We start from the raw sequence: 19,052 nt of genomic DNA, 5'->3' as shown, positions 1-19,052 counted from the left end.
AACAGTGGGAAGGAAAAACACCCTTTTAACAGGAAGTAACCTCCAGCAGGACTGGGCTCAGGGAGAGGCGGGGCCATCTGCTGTGATTGGTTGGGGTGAGACAAGGAAGACAGGATAAAGACATGCTGTGGAAGAGAGACAGAGATTAATTGATTCAGTGCAGAGAGGTCTGTTAACACATAGTGAGTGAAGAAGAAACACCCAGTGCATCATGGGAATCCCCGGCAGCCTACACCTATTGCAGCATAACTAAGGGAGGATTCAGGGTCACCTGGTCCAGCCCTAACTATATGCTTTAGCAAAAAGGAAAGTTTGAAGCCTAATCTTAAAAGTAGAGATAGTGTCTGTCTCCTGAATCCAAACTGGAAGCTGGTTCCACAGAAGAGGGGCCTGAAAGCTGAAGGCTCTGCCTCCCATTCTACTTTTAAATACTCTAGGAACAACAAGGAAACCTGCAGTTTTGAATTCAATTCTGGATTTAACAGGGAATTTTTCCAGTAGTTATTTTGCCCTTTGTCACTTTGTGGCACTGAATATAAGTGACTTTCTGTGGTGTCAGTTTGACAGATTGCTGCTAATCATTTGCTTTGTTGATGCCCCTCAGATTCACTGACATGCTGCAGGACAGAGTATTATTTAATTACAGATAATCTCTCCTTCAAGGCTGCCTTCTTGTACCCCTCTGGACTACCTTACGGGTCCTGAATTGTCTGAGGGCACTTATAGGAAGAATAATACTGCAATACTATATAACATACTGTCTACCACAGATTGCAGAGGCAGTTCCAGGAAATCATCTAAAAATAGCAGCCAGGCTCGAACAGATCCAGACTGAGCCAGCTTTGAATGAGAGCTGTGCCACATGTGTGATCACAGTCTGCATGGAGAGCATCATTACCTTCTGGATGCTTGCTGTTCTGATCTGTTGGTAATCTTTAAGCTCAGCCGCTAAATTTTTATTTGTGAGCTCACTACAGTAGCTTCCATCATTCACAGCTCAAAATCATCCTAATTTATCTTACACTGGGTATTGGTGGGGCGCCTCACTTCTTCCTCCATCAGAAAACAGCTGTTTTAGCTCCTCCAACTTTAAGGCCATCTATCCTTTAAGGCAACTGGCTTTTGATTGGATACCCTTCCCAAACAAGTGGTTTGAACACCAGGCAAATGGGGAATCTGTGCTCACAAGCAGAGCTAACTGCCTAGGAGATATAATCTTTCTATAACATCATCCAGATCCAAGAGCAGACATTAGACATTAACCAAACATAGAGGACGGCACTTTACAGAACAGACTAAGTACACTGCCATCCTGCCACCATCTGCATTATCTCCATTTCACCAACACTCAGCGCTGACAAGCTGTTGTTAAAAATGAAATGAAATAAACCGAAATGAAAGGCATTGTGCGTTCTCTGTGATAGGATGGTATTACTGTTTGAAAGGCTAAAATCAAAATGTTCCACTGGTAGAAAAGCTGCTGATTACATTTTGCAGTAGGCCTTTTAATTACAGCTCCCTATTTTCTGCGATTATGGACTAATTAGGAAGCAACAATACAGTATATTATTGCAAATTACAAGTCAGAGAAGACACCAACACCCTAAGGAGAAAAGTAAACAGTTTTTTATTTTATTTTTTGTCACTAAATACTATTGTTGACCTAAAACGTCTACTCTAGGCTTCGTGGCTGTAGAATATTTGACGTGTGACGCACAGCGCCACCAAGATAGGAGCTGTGCCTCCTCACATGTTCCACACCATGCCCCCCCGTGCCAAAGGTCACAGACAAACTGCAGCTTTTAAGGCGACGCTTCCTGGCAGAACAGCTGCTCACGTCCGCCTCCATAAACACTGTTAAATATGAACGCTGACGAGCCAGCGCGTCCCCAGGCTGCGTGGCTGCTTTCACTCCCGGCGGCCGAGCGGTGTGGGTCGCCAGACCCTGTGCAGTGAAGTGGAGTAGTGGGTGTGATTCAGCACAGTAATGTTTCCCCTCATTCCTGTTTACCTGAACGTGATGTTGGTCCATGCACGCCAAATAAACAAACATTTTTAACACCTTCTTATAAAAAAATCACTGAGTTTGTTTAGGATTAAAAACAAAATACATAATTTGAGTAAAATTGTAAGTGTTGCCACTTCTTTCAAAGTTCAAAGCATATGTGAAACACATTCGTTTCTAAGTTGTGATTAATGTAACAAAAAAGCATCAAGGAGTGAAAAAACAAGCTATGTTTTTATGACATTATGCCTCTGCAGGTTGATCATCCAACCAGAGCTCGTGTACTGCAGAGCTGAGACTCCTCGTTCACGTAATCATTAACACAACTTGTTAATCTCCCTCAATGTCAACTTAACCAAACTAGAACGAGCCTTTGCCAGTTAGAAGCACAAAAGAGAGCTTGTGTGTCCTTCAGCCACTGCCTCCCTGTTTTGTGAACGACAGATTGATCTTTGACTACCGATGCCTGTGGACACGAGCTTTGAATCGCACAATTAAAACAGACAAAATAACACTGAATAACTTGGAAAACTGACCCCAGATAACTAACTCACAATAGCTTCCTGAACCCTGCTTGGAAACAAAAAGCTCCTCATGTTAAACTATTATTAGTACAAAGTAAATTGCAGCATAAACACTAAAACGTAAGCGCCTGAAATTGCACTGACTCACTTGCCTAATTCAGTCTCAAAGGGCTAGTTCATTTGAATGTTTCATAAATAAAAACATAATTCAGTCTCATCATTTTTAAAACACTGTGACGTCCACATCCAGGTCAAATTCAATACCTGCCGGCACAAAAATGTGGCTGTGCCCAGCAGCATCAGTGAGTCACCATCACTCCTCTCTGCAGCAGCACACTCGTGGACCTGTAGGCAGACGGCTGATGACAAATACCCCCCTTCGTGTATAAATGATGACATATATTCAAAGAATCGCAGCCATCCCCTGTTCTCCACTTTATTGTCCCGCTCAGCCCGGCTTAGTGAAATGAAGGAAAAGGGTGGTTGTCTTAGGCCATAACTCCTGTCATAACAGCCAGTCAGGTGAGCTCCCGGCTGCATTCAGCAGGCGTGTGCAGACTCATCCTTGTGACTGACTTCACACAGACGCGGTTGTGAGTTTTCAGTGGCTGCTGGAGGCCTACAGGCTGCACTGTGATAACTCCACTCACTGCTTCAACGATGTGACAGCAGAGGAGGCTGTAAAAACAGTCGCATCCATCATTCATTGCTATTGGAGCTCGGTCACACCAGCGTTTACAGAAGCACAATTTTCAACCCCCCTGCCAGACGAGGCTGTGATACTGGGTGAATCAGTGAATGTGCTTTTGCACGGCCACTACAGTAAGTTTGAAGATGGTGGAAAAACAGCTGTTTTAACAAGCGAACTACATAAACAGGGAAAATTAAACCTAATACAATTACACCTTAATGAGATCAATGATATGACCTCCACATCTAAAACGTAAGCAGCAGCCAGCAGTTTATGGTGCATCATAAAGACTGGGACAGTTTCAGTTTGCTATATCAGTGTGGACTGGTAGGAATAACAGACAGTGGTCAAGTGGTACGTAATGATGAAGTTCAACAACCGACAATATATGTTTATTAGGCGTGCAACGATACTCGTATCGATATTGAACCGTTCAATACAGTGCTTTCGGTTCGGTACGCATATGTATTGAACAATACAAAATGTTTAATTTATTTTATCAACTTTCCTTCTGACGGTGCTGTCTGTGTTGAGCGCTCAGTGGATCTGCGCTCGACAGTGCAGCCTAGGCGGAGTAGTCGAACGCAGATTCACTGAGCGCAGCACAAGCTAGCAAGACAGAAGCTAAGCTCGCTGCAACATGTCAAATTGAACCTCCCCACCCTCATTCAGATCTGGCGTTTGGAACTATTTTGGTCTTCATGTAACGTATGACCCTGAAGGTAAGCGCGTCATGGACTAAAGTAAAACAGTATGTCGGATGTGCCACGCAATGCTCAATTACATTAGTGGGAACTACTGCGTTAGCTCAGTTAGCTCGTTAACGTGTTGGCCGTCCAGCCCCACGCATGGGGCGATCCGCGGTAGCTCGTTAACGGAGATTTGCCGTGTTGTGGCGTTAACGTCATTTCAGATTAACGCTGACAGCGGGGAACACAACGAATATGACTGCACATTGACATCATCCTCGTGCAAAGACAAGTGGAAGCAGACAAAAACAACAAGCACGCATGCTACAAACTTTACCCGAGTCATTTAGACAGCCGTTAGCGCATGATTCTCCTTATGGGGACCTGATATGTTTAATATGCTGCTGAGAATATAGCCCAGAAGAAGCGTATAGTAGAGCTTTTATTTTGGAAAGAGACATTTCTCTGTAATAAACTCTCTTTTCCAAAGATGAGGGATTTCTCCATCAGATAGATTTATTTTTTATTACTTTGTTGTTTCAGCAACATTAAATTTAAAAACTGTACTTTTGAGTTAAAATATATATTTATAATTTTAATAAATGACAAAATTAAAAAAGCATGAACATTTTTTTTGTATCGAAAAAAATATCGAACCGTGACACCAAAGTATCGAACCGAACCGTGAATTTTGTGTATCGTTGCACCCCTAATGTTTATGTATCTGAGCAGAACATACACAGTATAACAGGTGGGTGTGGCTACTGTGACATCACCCATTTGTGTCTGAAGTCCCGTCACCTCGAGGTGACCATTCCCAGCAGACATCTGGGCTGCAACGAACAAATGAAAGGTGGCGCTGACTAACATCATAGTGCAGATCATTCTTTTGAAACATGGCATCACCAAGACTTTAAGAATAGACATTTTTTTCTATATGTCCTGAAACAAGAGTCCATAAAGTTGGCAGGAAAGTATTTACAGAGGAGAAGCTATGAAACACGTCCCTTTGACCTTCCCGGCCTGGAAGTCTTTCTGCAACCACAGCTATCACCATCAGCTTTAAGGCACTTCTAACCCTGGCTTCATTTTGCTGACCCAGTAGCTCCGTCCATGTTTTCCTACCATCGATGGTAGCCGACCCAAGTGAAGCAATCGAATGGGTGACGCTTTACAGCCTCTAAACACAGAGACAGCTGTGGGTAAGATTAATCTGACAAAAGTATTAAAGCTACAGACAAAACTTGGCTCTGGTCTTCGTTCTGCTTCCATCTCAGCCGATCCCTCCTCTCCTATCACATCCAGCCTTCCTCCTCTGTGGTATTCCTCTTTTAATTCTGACTGACAGCTCCATATTCACAATCCTTTCTCCAATATATTCACTATCCCTCCTCTGCACATGTGTGAGCCATCTCAGCCTCGCCTCTCTAACTTTGTCTCCAAACTGATCCGCCTGAGCCGCCTCTGTGAATCGCTCAACAGGAATCTTACCACCTTTAACTCTGCCACCTGTTTATCGAAATTAAGTAAAATACACCCACCAGGTCTCAGATTAAAATGGTACACCTTCTTAGTTTAATCTAAGGAGCTTGGAGAAAAGTCATTGTAATCTTAGTTTAATCAAAATAAAAATGAAAATGTTAAAAGAGTCACTCATGAGCTCGTGTGCTCAACAATTTACTGAACAGCTGAGTAGCAGCCACTTGGAAATAGGAATATAAAAGCAGGCTCAATGTTTACATTAGCGGATTACATCAGTCAAATACAGTATTTACTCAGCAAAGCAAATTTGTCCAGACTTTAACTCGACACATCTCTACGGCAAGAGACATCGTTCTACGTTTGAGGGGAAATGTGTGAAGATTTAATTTGGCAAAATACAGACTGACTCAAGACTGTTGTTTCTCTTTTTGTCACAGCTGATTGACGTGAGGACTAAAAAGAACAAGGGTTCGGGCGGCTGCTTTAAAGAAGAAGCTCATTATGAGCCCGATAGGCTTTACCAAACCCAGAACATCCCTTTAAAGATTTCCTTTACATCTGAATCTGAGAGTCTCCTTGATGAGCCACAGACGCAGAGAAGACAGGAGTCTGTAACTGGCCTCTAAAGGACGCCCAGACCCATAACGACTGCTCGACAGTGAAAGACTTCCTTCAGGCTGCCATAATGACAGAAACCTCAAAGCAGAATATTTGCATCTCTTATTTATAACCAGTTTGGGATCATTTCCCATTGCAAGTCTCACATTTCACGAATATTTTCTCTTTACATCCCAAAAATTAACTCAGCAACAAATTCTATTTAAATTGTTGCTCCACAAAAGCAAAAGCGAGCGAGATGAAGTCCCACACAGGCCCTGCTATCGATGAAACCCTAAATAACTGAGGCGGGAAAATGAAATGATAATAAATTCTGCCTATTTTGATGTGAGCCTCAGAAGCCTGGGAGAGGGAAGGCACTTAAATTCCTTCAAAGACCAAAGAGTGCAGAGAAATAGTTCAGTACATGCTGTTAACTGTAACTGGTATAAGGTTTCAGGTCAGCCTTACACAGGTGATGATATGTGTGCATGTATATCGTTTCATTCGCACATCTTTAGTTTATGTTTGACCAACATCTCCAAAGCTCCACATGAAGGATTCATCACAAAGACAAGAGCACACAGAGCTTTGACGCTAATCAATTAATACAACCTCACACAATAACCCTGCTAACAAGCTCAAACGCCAAGCACAGGCTCCACAAAAGTAGGATTAGCTCCATTAGCACAGGAATCTCAGAGGCAATTAACCTGCCGCAAGCAGAGCCCCGTCTCAGATTCCAGCGCGAGGCACCGAACGGCAGAGCGGGAGGAGGATGATAGTGAGGCCGAGTGACGAAGGACGAGGGGAGGGGGTGCTTCTGGAAAGCTCACCGTGCCGGGGCAGAAAGGAAAAGGCGATTGGTTGTAGAAAGCAGTGATGAGATAGTGACCTATACCAACAACTACCACCGAACATACAAGCCAGAAATGAAGTTTACTTTTCCTCTGCTGCACCTTTCATTTCTGCTTTTCTCTCAGCACCGCTGCCTCTGAGAGAACGACCACGACACACAAAGTTCTCATTCACACTTTTAAGAGCCTCTTGAGCCTCACTGATATTCCAGAAAACAAGATAAGGCTGCGTCCTCACAAATAGTGTGCTAATGAACAGCATAGGAAGGAATAATAAAGGGAGGTGGGGGAGGGCATACACCCAAAGCTGGACGTGGAGCACACGTACTCAAATAATTTACTGAAGAACTTCATGTAACATGATTAAATGTGAAAACTACAAAAGTGTCAAAGGGTCCAAAACAGATCAAACCCAGGATCATGGCAGTGATGTCATCTTATCCTGCGATTAAATGTAAACACGGTGCTTTGTATTCACTATGACGTAGTGTAGCACGACTCTGCATAATAACTGTTTTCCTCAAGAATCTTTTAATTATTTAAGCATCTTTCACTTAAATACTTGACATTCAGTCAAGAGATTATACATTACATGTTTTTGTTTTGCTTCACTCTGTATTTACTTCTGATAAATATTCTAATTTCTTAAATCCTTGAAACATGAGAGATTATCTTTGAACAAAGGAGCAAAATGTGTCTCACATAACAGAAGTGTTTAGTTTAATGTTAAGAATTGAAAATTAACAATTATTTTGGAGCAGATTAGGATGTTTAGTTTAAAAAAAAGAGTTGCATTAATACGTAGCACAGCTGGTCTTAAACAAATCATGGTCTCGTTAAACTAATGACAGGGGCTGCATAAGACGCTGGGATTAGCCTGGGAACGGTGGGAAGTCAGCATTCAGCATTCCCTAAAGGTCAGCCGGCTCGGGTCGGGATTTGTTCATGTCACTCCAGGGAAGCTGCCTTATTTCTCACCTTGTTTGATGTTTTTCTCTTAATAAGATGCATGAAAATGAAGAAAACATGTTGCAACTGTTCAGAAACTAAATAATTCATGAGCAAAATGATGGCTAAGATTTATTTATTTCATATAAAGTAAGCTGAACAATGAAAATCCACCTCGTCACCGTATTAGTGACAGATATACACCTACGTGGGTCCTCTGAATCACAAAGCGTGCACATCGTGGTGGTGATGGCGTCTTTTGGAGCAATTTCAATGCAATTTTCTGGTAATTGTAATTAATTAATTAATTAATTAATTAGTTAATTAACAGACAAAGAAAAAGCAGTCTATGCATTATTTTTGGTAAGTGACAGTCTGTTATTTTATTTGCATGGTTCATAGCACTGAGGATTTGAAAAAGCTTTGTTTAGATTTGTCCACTAAAAACCAAGAAAAGTCTTTAAAATTTAAAAAATGCAAACACTAAAGAAAATACTGAGCAGTTGACTGAATAAAGTCAAATATGAGAAGCAACATAGTTATGAGGAAAACATTTTCTGTGTCAGGTGCAAGGTGTGTGAGCTGCTGTGAGCTTGTAAGGTACAACTGAAAATATCAAGTCTATCAAAATAAAATGGATTCAACATGAATATAAAACATGAAAAGATCCGTTTGTTGGCATGAAAACAGTTTGGACAGGGGAAGCCTAACAGACATGAATCCTTATTCTCAGACATTCGGAGATCAAAACTGGAAAAAATGAGTTTGACGCGACTCATTTTCAGTGTTTTTTACCACTCAGGTCTTTGAACTGGTTTACCTGCAATGCCTTGTTAAATCTCTGCAACGTGAATCTGTGGATTGTTAATTTTCTCTAAGAAACTTTGACTTTGTGTGAGAAATTACTTAGAAACTACTAAATAAACCGAATCTTAAACTCATTATTGGAAGGCTTTAACGATGTGTTACTCGTGGAGTGAAACAAGAAGGAAAAATTCATCAAACAGCAGTAAACAGACTCTTTAGGTCTCTGCACTAAATCACTGCTGAGGTTTCACTCCTGCAGGCAAAGCGAAGTCTTCAATACAGACTCTGTTTGTTCATTCTTCCCTCTTTGTCCTCCTCCTTTGCCATTTGTGTGAGTGTGCACAAGTGTGTGTACGAGCGCAGACCCTTGTGTGAGGTAAACTCATCAGGCTCTTTTGTTGTTAAGTGAATCCATGAATGCTACAATTCAGCCAGTGAGGAGATGATATTCCAAAAGACTAAATAGATATCTGAGAGGCACTTTTGAAGTTATAATGATGAAAAGAAGCCTCCACAGACACGAGAGCAGGTGGCCTCGTTCAGCATTAAAACTTCACAACTTGCTGAACAGCAAGTGCTTACCTGCATTAGGCTCCATGGAGAAAACAAAGAGTATCCTGGGCTGAATTAGTGTTGGCAGTCTTCAGCGATGTGCCTCAGAAGTGACAGAACAATTCCCTACAAAGCCCATAAAGGATTTCTCCTCCAAGCTGCTGGAGCAATGAGCCCGGGGGAGGTGTGCAGCCACCGAGGTCAGCCACAGGTAGCGGCTTCGGCGCTGCAGCAGCGTGATTGATCTGATCGCAGATTACCTCCTTGTGGCTGTAGCGCGGGTTCAGAGCTGTGGATCTCTCCTGGGAGGGAGAGCTAGTGAACAGCCTGCAGCTCTGTGAGCAGAACTAGTCAGCCAGCAGCCTCTGTGTGCTGCATGATGTCACAGGTGTTAGGTTTCAGGGGAGGTTTGTGGAGGCCGAGAGGCGGGCTCTGTTCGCTGGGAAGCTGTGCTCAAGGAAGGTGAGACAGGCTCCTCCCCCTTACTTTACCTGTTGTTAGCAGAGAAGAGCAACAAAACAGAGCTCCAGTCTGCAAACCCCATTTCTGATATACTTGTATCATAATACAACAATATGCTCAATAACATTATGTAATGTCATTGCAAGGACAGTGAAATTAAACTTCAGCAACACTATCAGTAGATATGAATATTCAGATGTGTCAAATATCTTCTGTTCAGCCAATACTATGAAACTTTGAATCATATGTATGTAAAAGAAGCTGTTGTATAAATTAATTTAAAAAATCATGTTGGAAACTCTGATTTTTGGGTTCAGGTCTTCCTCGTTTTGTTTTTGTTGTGTTTGCTGAGCTCGTGTGATCACACCTCGCAGTCTTTTGGGGTTTTCTTGTTTGCTGTATTCTGCATTTCTCTCTTCATACAAAAAGCAAAAACTCTTGTGATTATATTTCATCAGCTCGTTGTGCTGCACAGCCAGAGCAGCAGCTGGTCCTGGGAACATTTTTACTCATTACATATTCCCATTTCAGATCTTTGGGGTTTTGTTACATCGTTTCACTTTTGTTTCTGACTCAAACATTTCTCCATGACTTTCAGAAAAAAGTCTTTATTTGCTGCAGGGTCTAGGCTTTGGTCACAGTGATCACTCGTCAGAAACTTATAAGGGAATAAACTGAGTTTTTAAATAAATCTGAGCATCCAGTGACTTTGACTCCTTTTCACAAATAAAACAGGTTGTTCTGCACTCACTTATCAAACAAAGCTTTATATCAATCAGAAATCACCAACTATGAGTCATCTAACACTTCTTTGAAAATAAATTGATTTCTATAAATGCCCAAATAAGCTTCCAAACTTCTGTTAGTGAACACATTGGACATCAAATACACACTGAGGCGATCGCTGAATGAAAATTAAGATAAAAAAAGTTTTTGTCTTCCAAATAATCATCCAACAAAATTTTCTTCTAACTTCTTCAAACTGCTTCATTATTCCTCGAGTCTCATGTAAACAAAGCAAACGAGCACAGTCCTTCCTCTGCAGTTATACACAGAAACCTGTTTAGCTGACAGCTCAGGTCAATGAACGTGAGAAATCCAAAGTAACTGCAGTCAATACAAATCTTATGTAGGTCCATAGTGTGGTAAGACTTGGCCTAAGCGGCTAAAGACGGGCAGGAGACTGATGCTGTAGTGAGGGATTTATTCAGCATTTTTGTGACCAAACAACATTTACAAAGATAATTAAGAAACTCAACTCCACAGTGAACTCAGTTCAAATAAACACACCTGAACTTAAATCAACAGAAATGACAGTCACATGCACACAGCTACACTGACCTGCTCTTCAAACACCTAATGAAACAGTCCAAACACCCTGGACTGTTCCATTAGGTAAAACATTTCCCTTCTTACTGAAACGCTTTCCTAGCAATAAAACTCTACGGTGTCATCAATACATCCATCCATCCATTCGCTTCCTCTTATCCTTTTCAGGGTCACGGGGGTGCTGGAGCCTATCCCAGCTGTCATAGGGCGAGAGGCGGGGTCCACCCTGGACAGGTCGCAGTCTGTCGCAGGGCCAACACACAGGGACAGACAACCATTCGCACTCACATTCACTCGCACATTCACACCTAGTGACAATTTGGATTATCCAACTAACCTATCCCCACAAGCTGCATGTCTTTGGACGGTGGGAGGAAGCCGGAGTACCCGGAGGGAACCCACGCAAACACGGGGAGAACATGCAAACTCCACACAGAAAGACCTGATGGTGGAATTGAACTCAGGACCTTCTTGCTGTGCGGCAACAGTGCTAACCACCGTGCTGCATTACAGCAATAACTCCATTTCTCTATAAACACACTCTAAAATCAACTTCATTAAATTACAAGGATTCGCCCCCGTCTTCACCTGTGACCTCAGACTAACCAGGAAACTCTAAATACAGGAAGTGAAGCTACGTCTCCTCCTTTTGTTCCTGGGACACGGGTCGGTAAGGTGAGTTCAAACTAGACAATTAACAGTTGAAATAAATAACATGCTTGATTTAAACCAAGATTATGTTACATAATCTGTGCAGAACATAAACAAACCCAGCACATGCTCGCTACAGAACGAGACGTGTCTAAATCAAAAGAAGAATGTTCATGTGGACAAATGGTGTTTCCTCCCACTTTGTCACACTTTTGGACAACAACAAATCTTTTGTATTTTTGCCACATCGTTTCATTGTTTGATAAAAATGTCAAACTTTTGCTTTGATTTTAGGGTTTTAACAAACACACATTTGCATCTGCTCCTCTGAAAATGGGGGACTGTGTATAAATATGTCTGTAATTCCTAAACAGGTGATGAAAGGCTTTTGTGAAAACCTCTGAATGAAGACAAAAGCATGCAGTCAAATCACACGTTGATTGGTTTAAAACTCGTAGTGTTGGTGTAGAAAACATGTCATTGTCCAAAACTTATGGACATAACTGTAGATAACGACTCAATTCTACTGTGACATTGAACATAAAACTGAATGCAATGTAGATTGATATCAATCAGAAATATAATAACAAAATTCACAAGTGATCAAGAGGCAAAATTTCTACCAAGAGTAGAAATAGTAGAAAATCCATACTCTGGTGTGGAAAAGAAATTCAACCAATAAAGGCAGAGAGACGGAGACAAGTCGCTACAACATACTGTACAAGTTTCCGCTTGATTCACAGACCCTCAGATGGTATCACGCGTCCACAGTTTGATGTGTTTAAGCCTCACCAAAGAACCACGGCTTCAACGTTACAACTTTTGATTACAGAAGAGTGATTTATCACTGCAGGACCTGGTTCAATGCAAGGAAGTCAGTGGCATTAAATCCATGAACAAAGAACATCTCTTTACCTGAGCTGCTGCTCTGATGGGGGGATCCATTTTAACATCACAGAGCAGATTTTCAGAAGCCTGCAGGCTCATGTTTCTCGTAAAGATTTATCATTTCAGCAAAATTAACTCCAGCAATTTCACAGGGTCAAAAGCCACATCAAACAAGCTGTAGTTCCCCTTAAAGGTGAGGGGCCACCTGGTAGAGTTCCTTTCCCTTATTTGAGTTACAACAAAGTCACCTGGCATCTGTGATTACTGACGCGAGCTGCCTCTTAATGACCCTCTGAAATCATAGATTCAGAAGCAGGATGTGTCAGGCTGACAATAATACAATAATTCTCAAACTTTAAAATATTGGTTTGCAAAAGTCTGGAGGAAACGTTGAGGCTTGCTCAGCTGCTGAGCAGCAGGGTGCAATACATCACTTTTCTCCTTCGGGAAAAAGCTCCAACACCAACTTTAGGGGTGGGCTGTTCGTATGAAACCTCTGACTGAATGCCCAAAACACACATGCACCACCTCTGCAGTCAGCACACTGCTAGTCCAAACCAAAGTGGACAAACAGTTTTAATATCAGTGCACACTGAGAAAATGTGAGGATGGAAATGGCCTCTAGTCTACAAGATGAAGCAGGTGGGGTCAGAGAGCGATCATTGTGGACTTCCAGTGGGATCATTGGTGGGAGAAGAAGTGTTTGCTGGGTTGAAAGGTGCATCCAGAGACTGCATGGGTGCTTGACACAGACAACAATACCTACAGATTAGTTTTTCAGAACACCATGTACTACAGTGAAAAACAAGACTACACCTGTAGCTCAGGTGGTGCAGCAGGTCTACTGATCGGAAGGTTGGGGGTTTGATTCCTGGCTTCCCCCAGTCTGCATGCCAAATATCCTTGGGCAAGATATTAACCCCAAATTGCTCTCCGATGCATCCATCAGAGTATGAGTGTATGTGTGAATGTTACTTAGAAAGCACCTAGAAAAATGTGCTTGTGTGAATGGGTGAATGCACAAGCTGTGTAAAGCGCTTTGAGTGCTTAGAAGAGTAGAAAAGCGCTTTATAAGAACCAGTCCGTTTACCATTTACCTTTATTTCGGGCGATCGTGGCTCAAGAGTTGGGAGTTCGCCTTGTAACCGGAAGGTTGCCGGTTCGAGCCCCAGCTTGGACAGTCTTGGGCAAGACGCTTCACCCGTTGCCTACTGGTGGTGGTCAGAGGGCCCGGTGGCGCCAGTGTCTGGCAGCCTCACCTCTGTCAGTGCGCCCCAGGGTGGCTGTGGCTACAATGTAGCTGCCATCACCAATGGGTGGATGACTGGTTGTGTAAAGCGCTTTGGGGTCCTTAGGGACTAGAGAAGCGCTGTACAAATACAGGCCATTTATTTACCTTTTTATTTATCACGCTGAATTAAAAGGCTCGAGTACTGTGTGACATAGTAACCTGTCAATATCTAGATGGATATTAAAGATAACAGAGAAAAATGGTCGACTGCTGACAAAACAGCTGGTTAGACTTCATCATAAAAATGTTTGTTGGCCTGCACCTCTTAAACTTCCCTGTTTTATTAAAACAGATGTGGGAGAAGCTGATGTTCCCTCAACATCATCAAAGCTTTCCTTACAAATGTGCTGAAGGAGATAATAAAGATTTCTTACATCACACATATTGAGTAAAGTGGTTAATCAGAGAAAACGTATGTGCTGATGACATCACCATCAGACTGCTTGTTAACTTGCTAGTGCTGGCTTTGTTTATCACATCACTCAGATGTCAACAGATCCCCGAGCGGAAAAGGACCGACAGCAGCAGCTTGTCTTACACGCTAGTCTCCTATCAGTGTCATCACAGAGCAGAGGTTTATCCACAATGCATATGTGCAAATAATCAGAAAGCTGTTGGCCTCATAGCTCGACAAGATCAAGAGACAGACAAGCCAGTGACACTGAGGGACACAACAGCTTTCACTGGAACTGAAGGGATGTATAATTAAGCCTGCTTCCTGAGACAGCAGCTAACTGCAGCTGCAGGATGGGAGTAGTTGAAAGGATGGCACAAAGAGAAACTTATGACACAGATCACACAGATGAAGTAAGAGTAGATTTGTTGCCATGATGCCAGGTCTCTCTGGGAAATGGATAAATAAAATTACTTTCTCTTTGTTTGAATGTTATGGCGATTTATAGATTTAACTGATCAAGCAGGGCCTGCCTTGCTTGCCCTGACAGGCTGCCACTGGTAGTAAGTAACATGTGTGATCGTTTGCATCTGTTTCAGTACTGCTGCATGCGGGTGAAGCAGGCCGCCAGCTCAGGTCAGCTGCAGGTTTGCTGCTTGAGAAGAATCTGTCATAATCTCATTTTAAAATGCTGCAAACACCAGCACAGCGAGCACAGCGAGCATGGTCGAGAATGGTGCGCTCATCAAAACCAACATCAAGTGGCCATTTCAGGAGCTTTAGCCCTTCTGTCTCGGCTCAACAAGCGTTGCCATTTCAAAAAGGCTCTGGCTCACACAAAATCAAATGCAGTATCATAATTGAGAAAAAAGCAGCAATGATGCAGCCGTCTTGGTCACACTGTCTGTCACACTAACAGATGTGTTGAATGTGTGTCAGAATGAGGACATGTATTTAAAACAACCTGAATAAAAACATACTGATGAAGCTCAAACTCTGATCACTGAATGATGTTTTTCTAATTGAGCATGACTTCATTATCTGTCTAATATGTTCTCATCACACATCTTTCAAATCATTATTAAAGAGCTGTAATCTATGGCTATTAGATTTTCATGCGGCTCTGCTGCTCTCTATTTTTAGCCCGAGCGCTGTCGTTGGGACACGATGGTGCTAATTATAGCCCGTAACCATGAATACTATCACACAGGCATCAATGACATACAGTATAGATCGACTGTCTCCAGGAAGAACGTGACATGAGTATGACATCAAAAGCATTAGGCCTCGGCAAAAACATCAATACACGGACCAATCAATATGAAGTTTTGAAAATCCTGATGCAGGCAACCTGCAGGCTCCATCAAGTGATGCACAGGCTCTGAAAAGAAAAGTGAATGTCATTTTGATTCAAAGGTTTTTAATTCACTAAACATCATGCCTTAAAATTAATACAGCAATGCTATCTATCTATCTATCTATCTATCTATCTATCTATCTATCTATCTGTCTGTCTGTCTGTCTGTCTATATATATATATATAGTTGCTAGTTTCAATCCTTATTTCATACAGTGTGTCAGTTTTGGTCTTATTGACAGTAGGGGACCATGGGGTGTTTAAGAACTCTCATGGCTACCTTAAGATGAACAAATAGCATCATAGCGTTAGCGTCCTCATTTTGCCATCTGGCACTTGGGATCTCTGACTTCACAAAAGCATCACAACGCTTTGTAGTTTAAGGACTAAACTGGAGTTCACCAAACTGATGGGGAGCATCTAACATTCCCTGAACCCATGTGCTTAAGACGCCATGTAAATGATGTGAGAGATCACCACACCTCACTTTTGTGAGTCATTAAGATTTCCCATCATGAGCTGTTTTCACATTCACAGTGCACTCTGAACTTTTCTATGCGTTTGTGTTTCACATGCACCATTGCCCAGTGGTGCATGTGAAACACGAATATCCAACGCAGTCAATAAAAGGTCTTTAACATCTCCATTCCCAAAACCTGTGATTGCATTTGTGCAGATGTGAGAACTGTGCTGGAAATAATTGATTTGAGAGCTTGTTCCCATGTCCTGGCTCCTGCACGCTCCACTCACCTACACCAATGCGCTGCAGGTGAGAGAGGATATGTTGGGGCAATGCCCCACCTTGATTTAACAAAGGCTGCATTAATTGTCCCTTCAGTTTCTGATGGCACTTTAGCAAAAACATCATCCTGTCATTTTTTACTATCAACCTGTCGTCGTATTTCTGTGACAGAGCCACTAAAATATCTGTCTTAATACAAAGAGCAGCAGAGAAATTGCCACAACACTGACAGGCATGGATGAAATGGACACACTTGCACACTGACATATTTTTTGGCATGAGAAATGTTAACTGCTTCTAGCAACCATGACTTCACCTCAAACTGAAAACGACACTGGCTGCAGAGATACTTCACTCAATACTACTGCTTTGATAAATGGAAAATAACACCCCATCGAAACCTGATGTCAGGCTACATTAATGTGAAACAGAAATCATAATTCAGTCTATAGGAGCAGCTGCAGTGATAAACACAATGTAACAGTTTTCCTTTTTGATATTAAAGCTTTTCTACAGAACGCAGCGGTCTGTCTGCGTGGATGAGTGCAGCATCATTTTCTGCTTTCTGTTGGCGACAGTTAATGCCGGGAAGGTATTCTGCAGTGTGGACACACTAACGGTAATCAGTGTGGTTGTGTTGCCTCATGAGATTAGCAAAGTCACAGAGTGGAGATTTATGCCTGGGCAGCGTGATGCCATTATCCTCCACAGAATGCATTAACATTTTCTTTCTCTAATTACAAATACAGCCTCTGTTCATCAGCGGATAATTAAAGGTCTGTCTAAAGGTTTCCTGCTGGCTCTGACAGTCACACACAATGCTCTGTGAGCTGTTGCTCAATCTGAGAAGACTTCACAATCTGTCCAATCAACCTTCCTTCACTTTGAAACAGTTTGCTTCCCACGGTTCCACAAGAGCTGATGAGGAGATCACACAATGAACAGAAATGAAATACTAAAAACAAGCACTCGTCTCTTTTTTACTCCCTCGCACAGTCAGATAGTAGCAGATAGCACACAGCATCTACTTTGGTCTTTGTCTTAAGACAAGCATTGATAATATGCAGCCGTGCCTTCACTTGGTTCCTGTATTGATGTCCAAAGTCATCCTACTGACTACCATCCATGCAGACACTCTCTCTGCCACCACCTTGCAGACTCTTCTCGTTCAGGTTCAACTTTGTGCATAAGATAACTGTTTGCACCGTTGTCCACACTTATGTGCCACTCTATAGGGCTGTGATATGACCAAAATCTCATATCCCGATATAAGACATCTATCGTCCGATAACGATATAAATCACAAAAATGTAACATTTTCTGTAAATTCTGTGAATCTCGGGCAGCTCGACTTGCGTGAAGTGTTTCCAGCTGTGCGTCATGTAGCTGGAGTCGAGTGTTTTAACCGATGCATGAAACATTTTTAGACATAAGTTGTAACGGCGCCGTTTTCTTTGTATTTTATTACACGGCGTGCTGCGGGGAAAAGCCTGTTCTAACCGTTTGAGTCTAAGGTTATTTTTAGCACCTGGCGTCTTTTTTACTTCTCATCCGTAAATAATCTGCTCTTTCACCTGATTCAGTTTATTTTGAAAAGTCTCAACAGGATCTTGAGCTTTATTGTGAAAGGTTTATGTGGAACATAAACAAGCAGACACGCGATGCTGTTACGGCGTTGTTGCTAACGACAACGCATAAAACAGGCGCTTGTCCGTCCTTAGTGTGGTTACATTAAATATAAGAGAAAGAGAGAACTTAATATAGCCACTACAGTCACCATCAAAACCATGAAAAATATTGCTGTAAAGAGTTTATTTTGCGACACCACGAAACAAACGATAGTGTAAAATGAAACGACGTTTTTATATCCGATATATATCGTTACATGAACAGCCCTACCACTCTACGTTCCTTACTCTTCTTAAAGAATGAGTCCACCACATAATTTAAGATTAAGTATGTGATCAATACATGCTTCCATGCTTTTACCTTCTTTTGACCAAACCACCAGTTTCCCCAGGACCCGTGTGAAAGTACCAGGTAATGTAATGTTTAGTGTGAGAGAGAACAGGAACCTTTGTAGACGAGTTGTTGAAATCTTTAATATTTTAACATTTTGCTAAACAGGCTCCACCTCTCTGCAGTCTGCCCCCAACACACTACAACCATCATGATGGTGGCCATCTACTGGCTCCTTGGCCAACCTCCCCAGCAAATAGTCTGTGTTCAGTGCCGTCTTTAACGACGGTATGCTTTCAAACAATGAGCTGCATCATAATTTCACTGTAATCTTAACTTCAAAACACTCATTTCTGCTGAGTATCATCATATTTTGCTTTTTTAGATTCCAGAGAGTCTGAGGCCAGTTCTAAAATGTTGTACTTTGACATTTTACATTTCATTTATATGTAAAAGGCTAAACTGTAAACAGTTTAACAGATTGAACTACTTCAACCTGAATGCAAAATGTGAAGCCATCACTTGTGGATGTAGTTGTTTTTCTCATCACAATGCTCATCCAGTTTATCACAAGCCAGTATCTTTGTGTTATTGTTCTTTTCAGCAGATGCAGCCTTCCAACAACTTATCATCATGATAACAGAGCTGATCAGAGAAGTCAGGGACCTCCGTGAGAAGTTCAGAGCCTTCTGGATTAGACATTTAACAACGTAGATGAGATGAACTGCAATGACCGGAGGCAAATAAAGCAACGGTAAGTTCTTAAAGGTTGTGGGACTTTAGTAGCCCTGAACTTCTCCTGTATGTTCTGCTTGGATAGACAACAG

At 42.0% G+C, this 19,052-nt stretch overlaps 1 protein-coding gene across 5 annotated transcripts in view; it reads right to left on the bottom strand.

The window, feature by feature from the left end:
- Nucleotides 1-19,052, bottom strand: part of ptprfa (protein tyrosine phosphatase receptor type Fa) — a 381,399-nt gene that overhangs the window by 288,020 nt on the left and 74,327 nt on the right. The window lies entirely within an intron of this gene.

The sequence above is a fragment of the Neolamprologus multifasciatus genome, chromosome 15 (genome assembly GCF_963576455.1).
Source record: "Neolamprologus multifasciatus chromosome 15, fNeoMul1.2, whole genome shotgun sequence".
Classification (NCBI taxonomy): Eukaryota; Metazoa; Chordata; class Actinopteri; order Cichliformes; family Cichlidae; genus Neolamprologus; species Neolamprologus multifasciatus.
The sequence above is the reverse complement of the archived record's forward strand: the minus strand, read 5'-3'. Positions and strand labels throughout refer to the sequence as shown.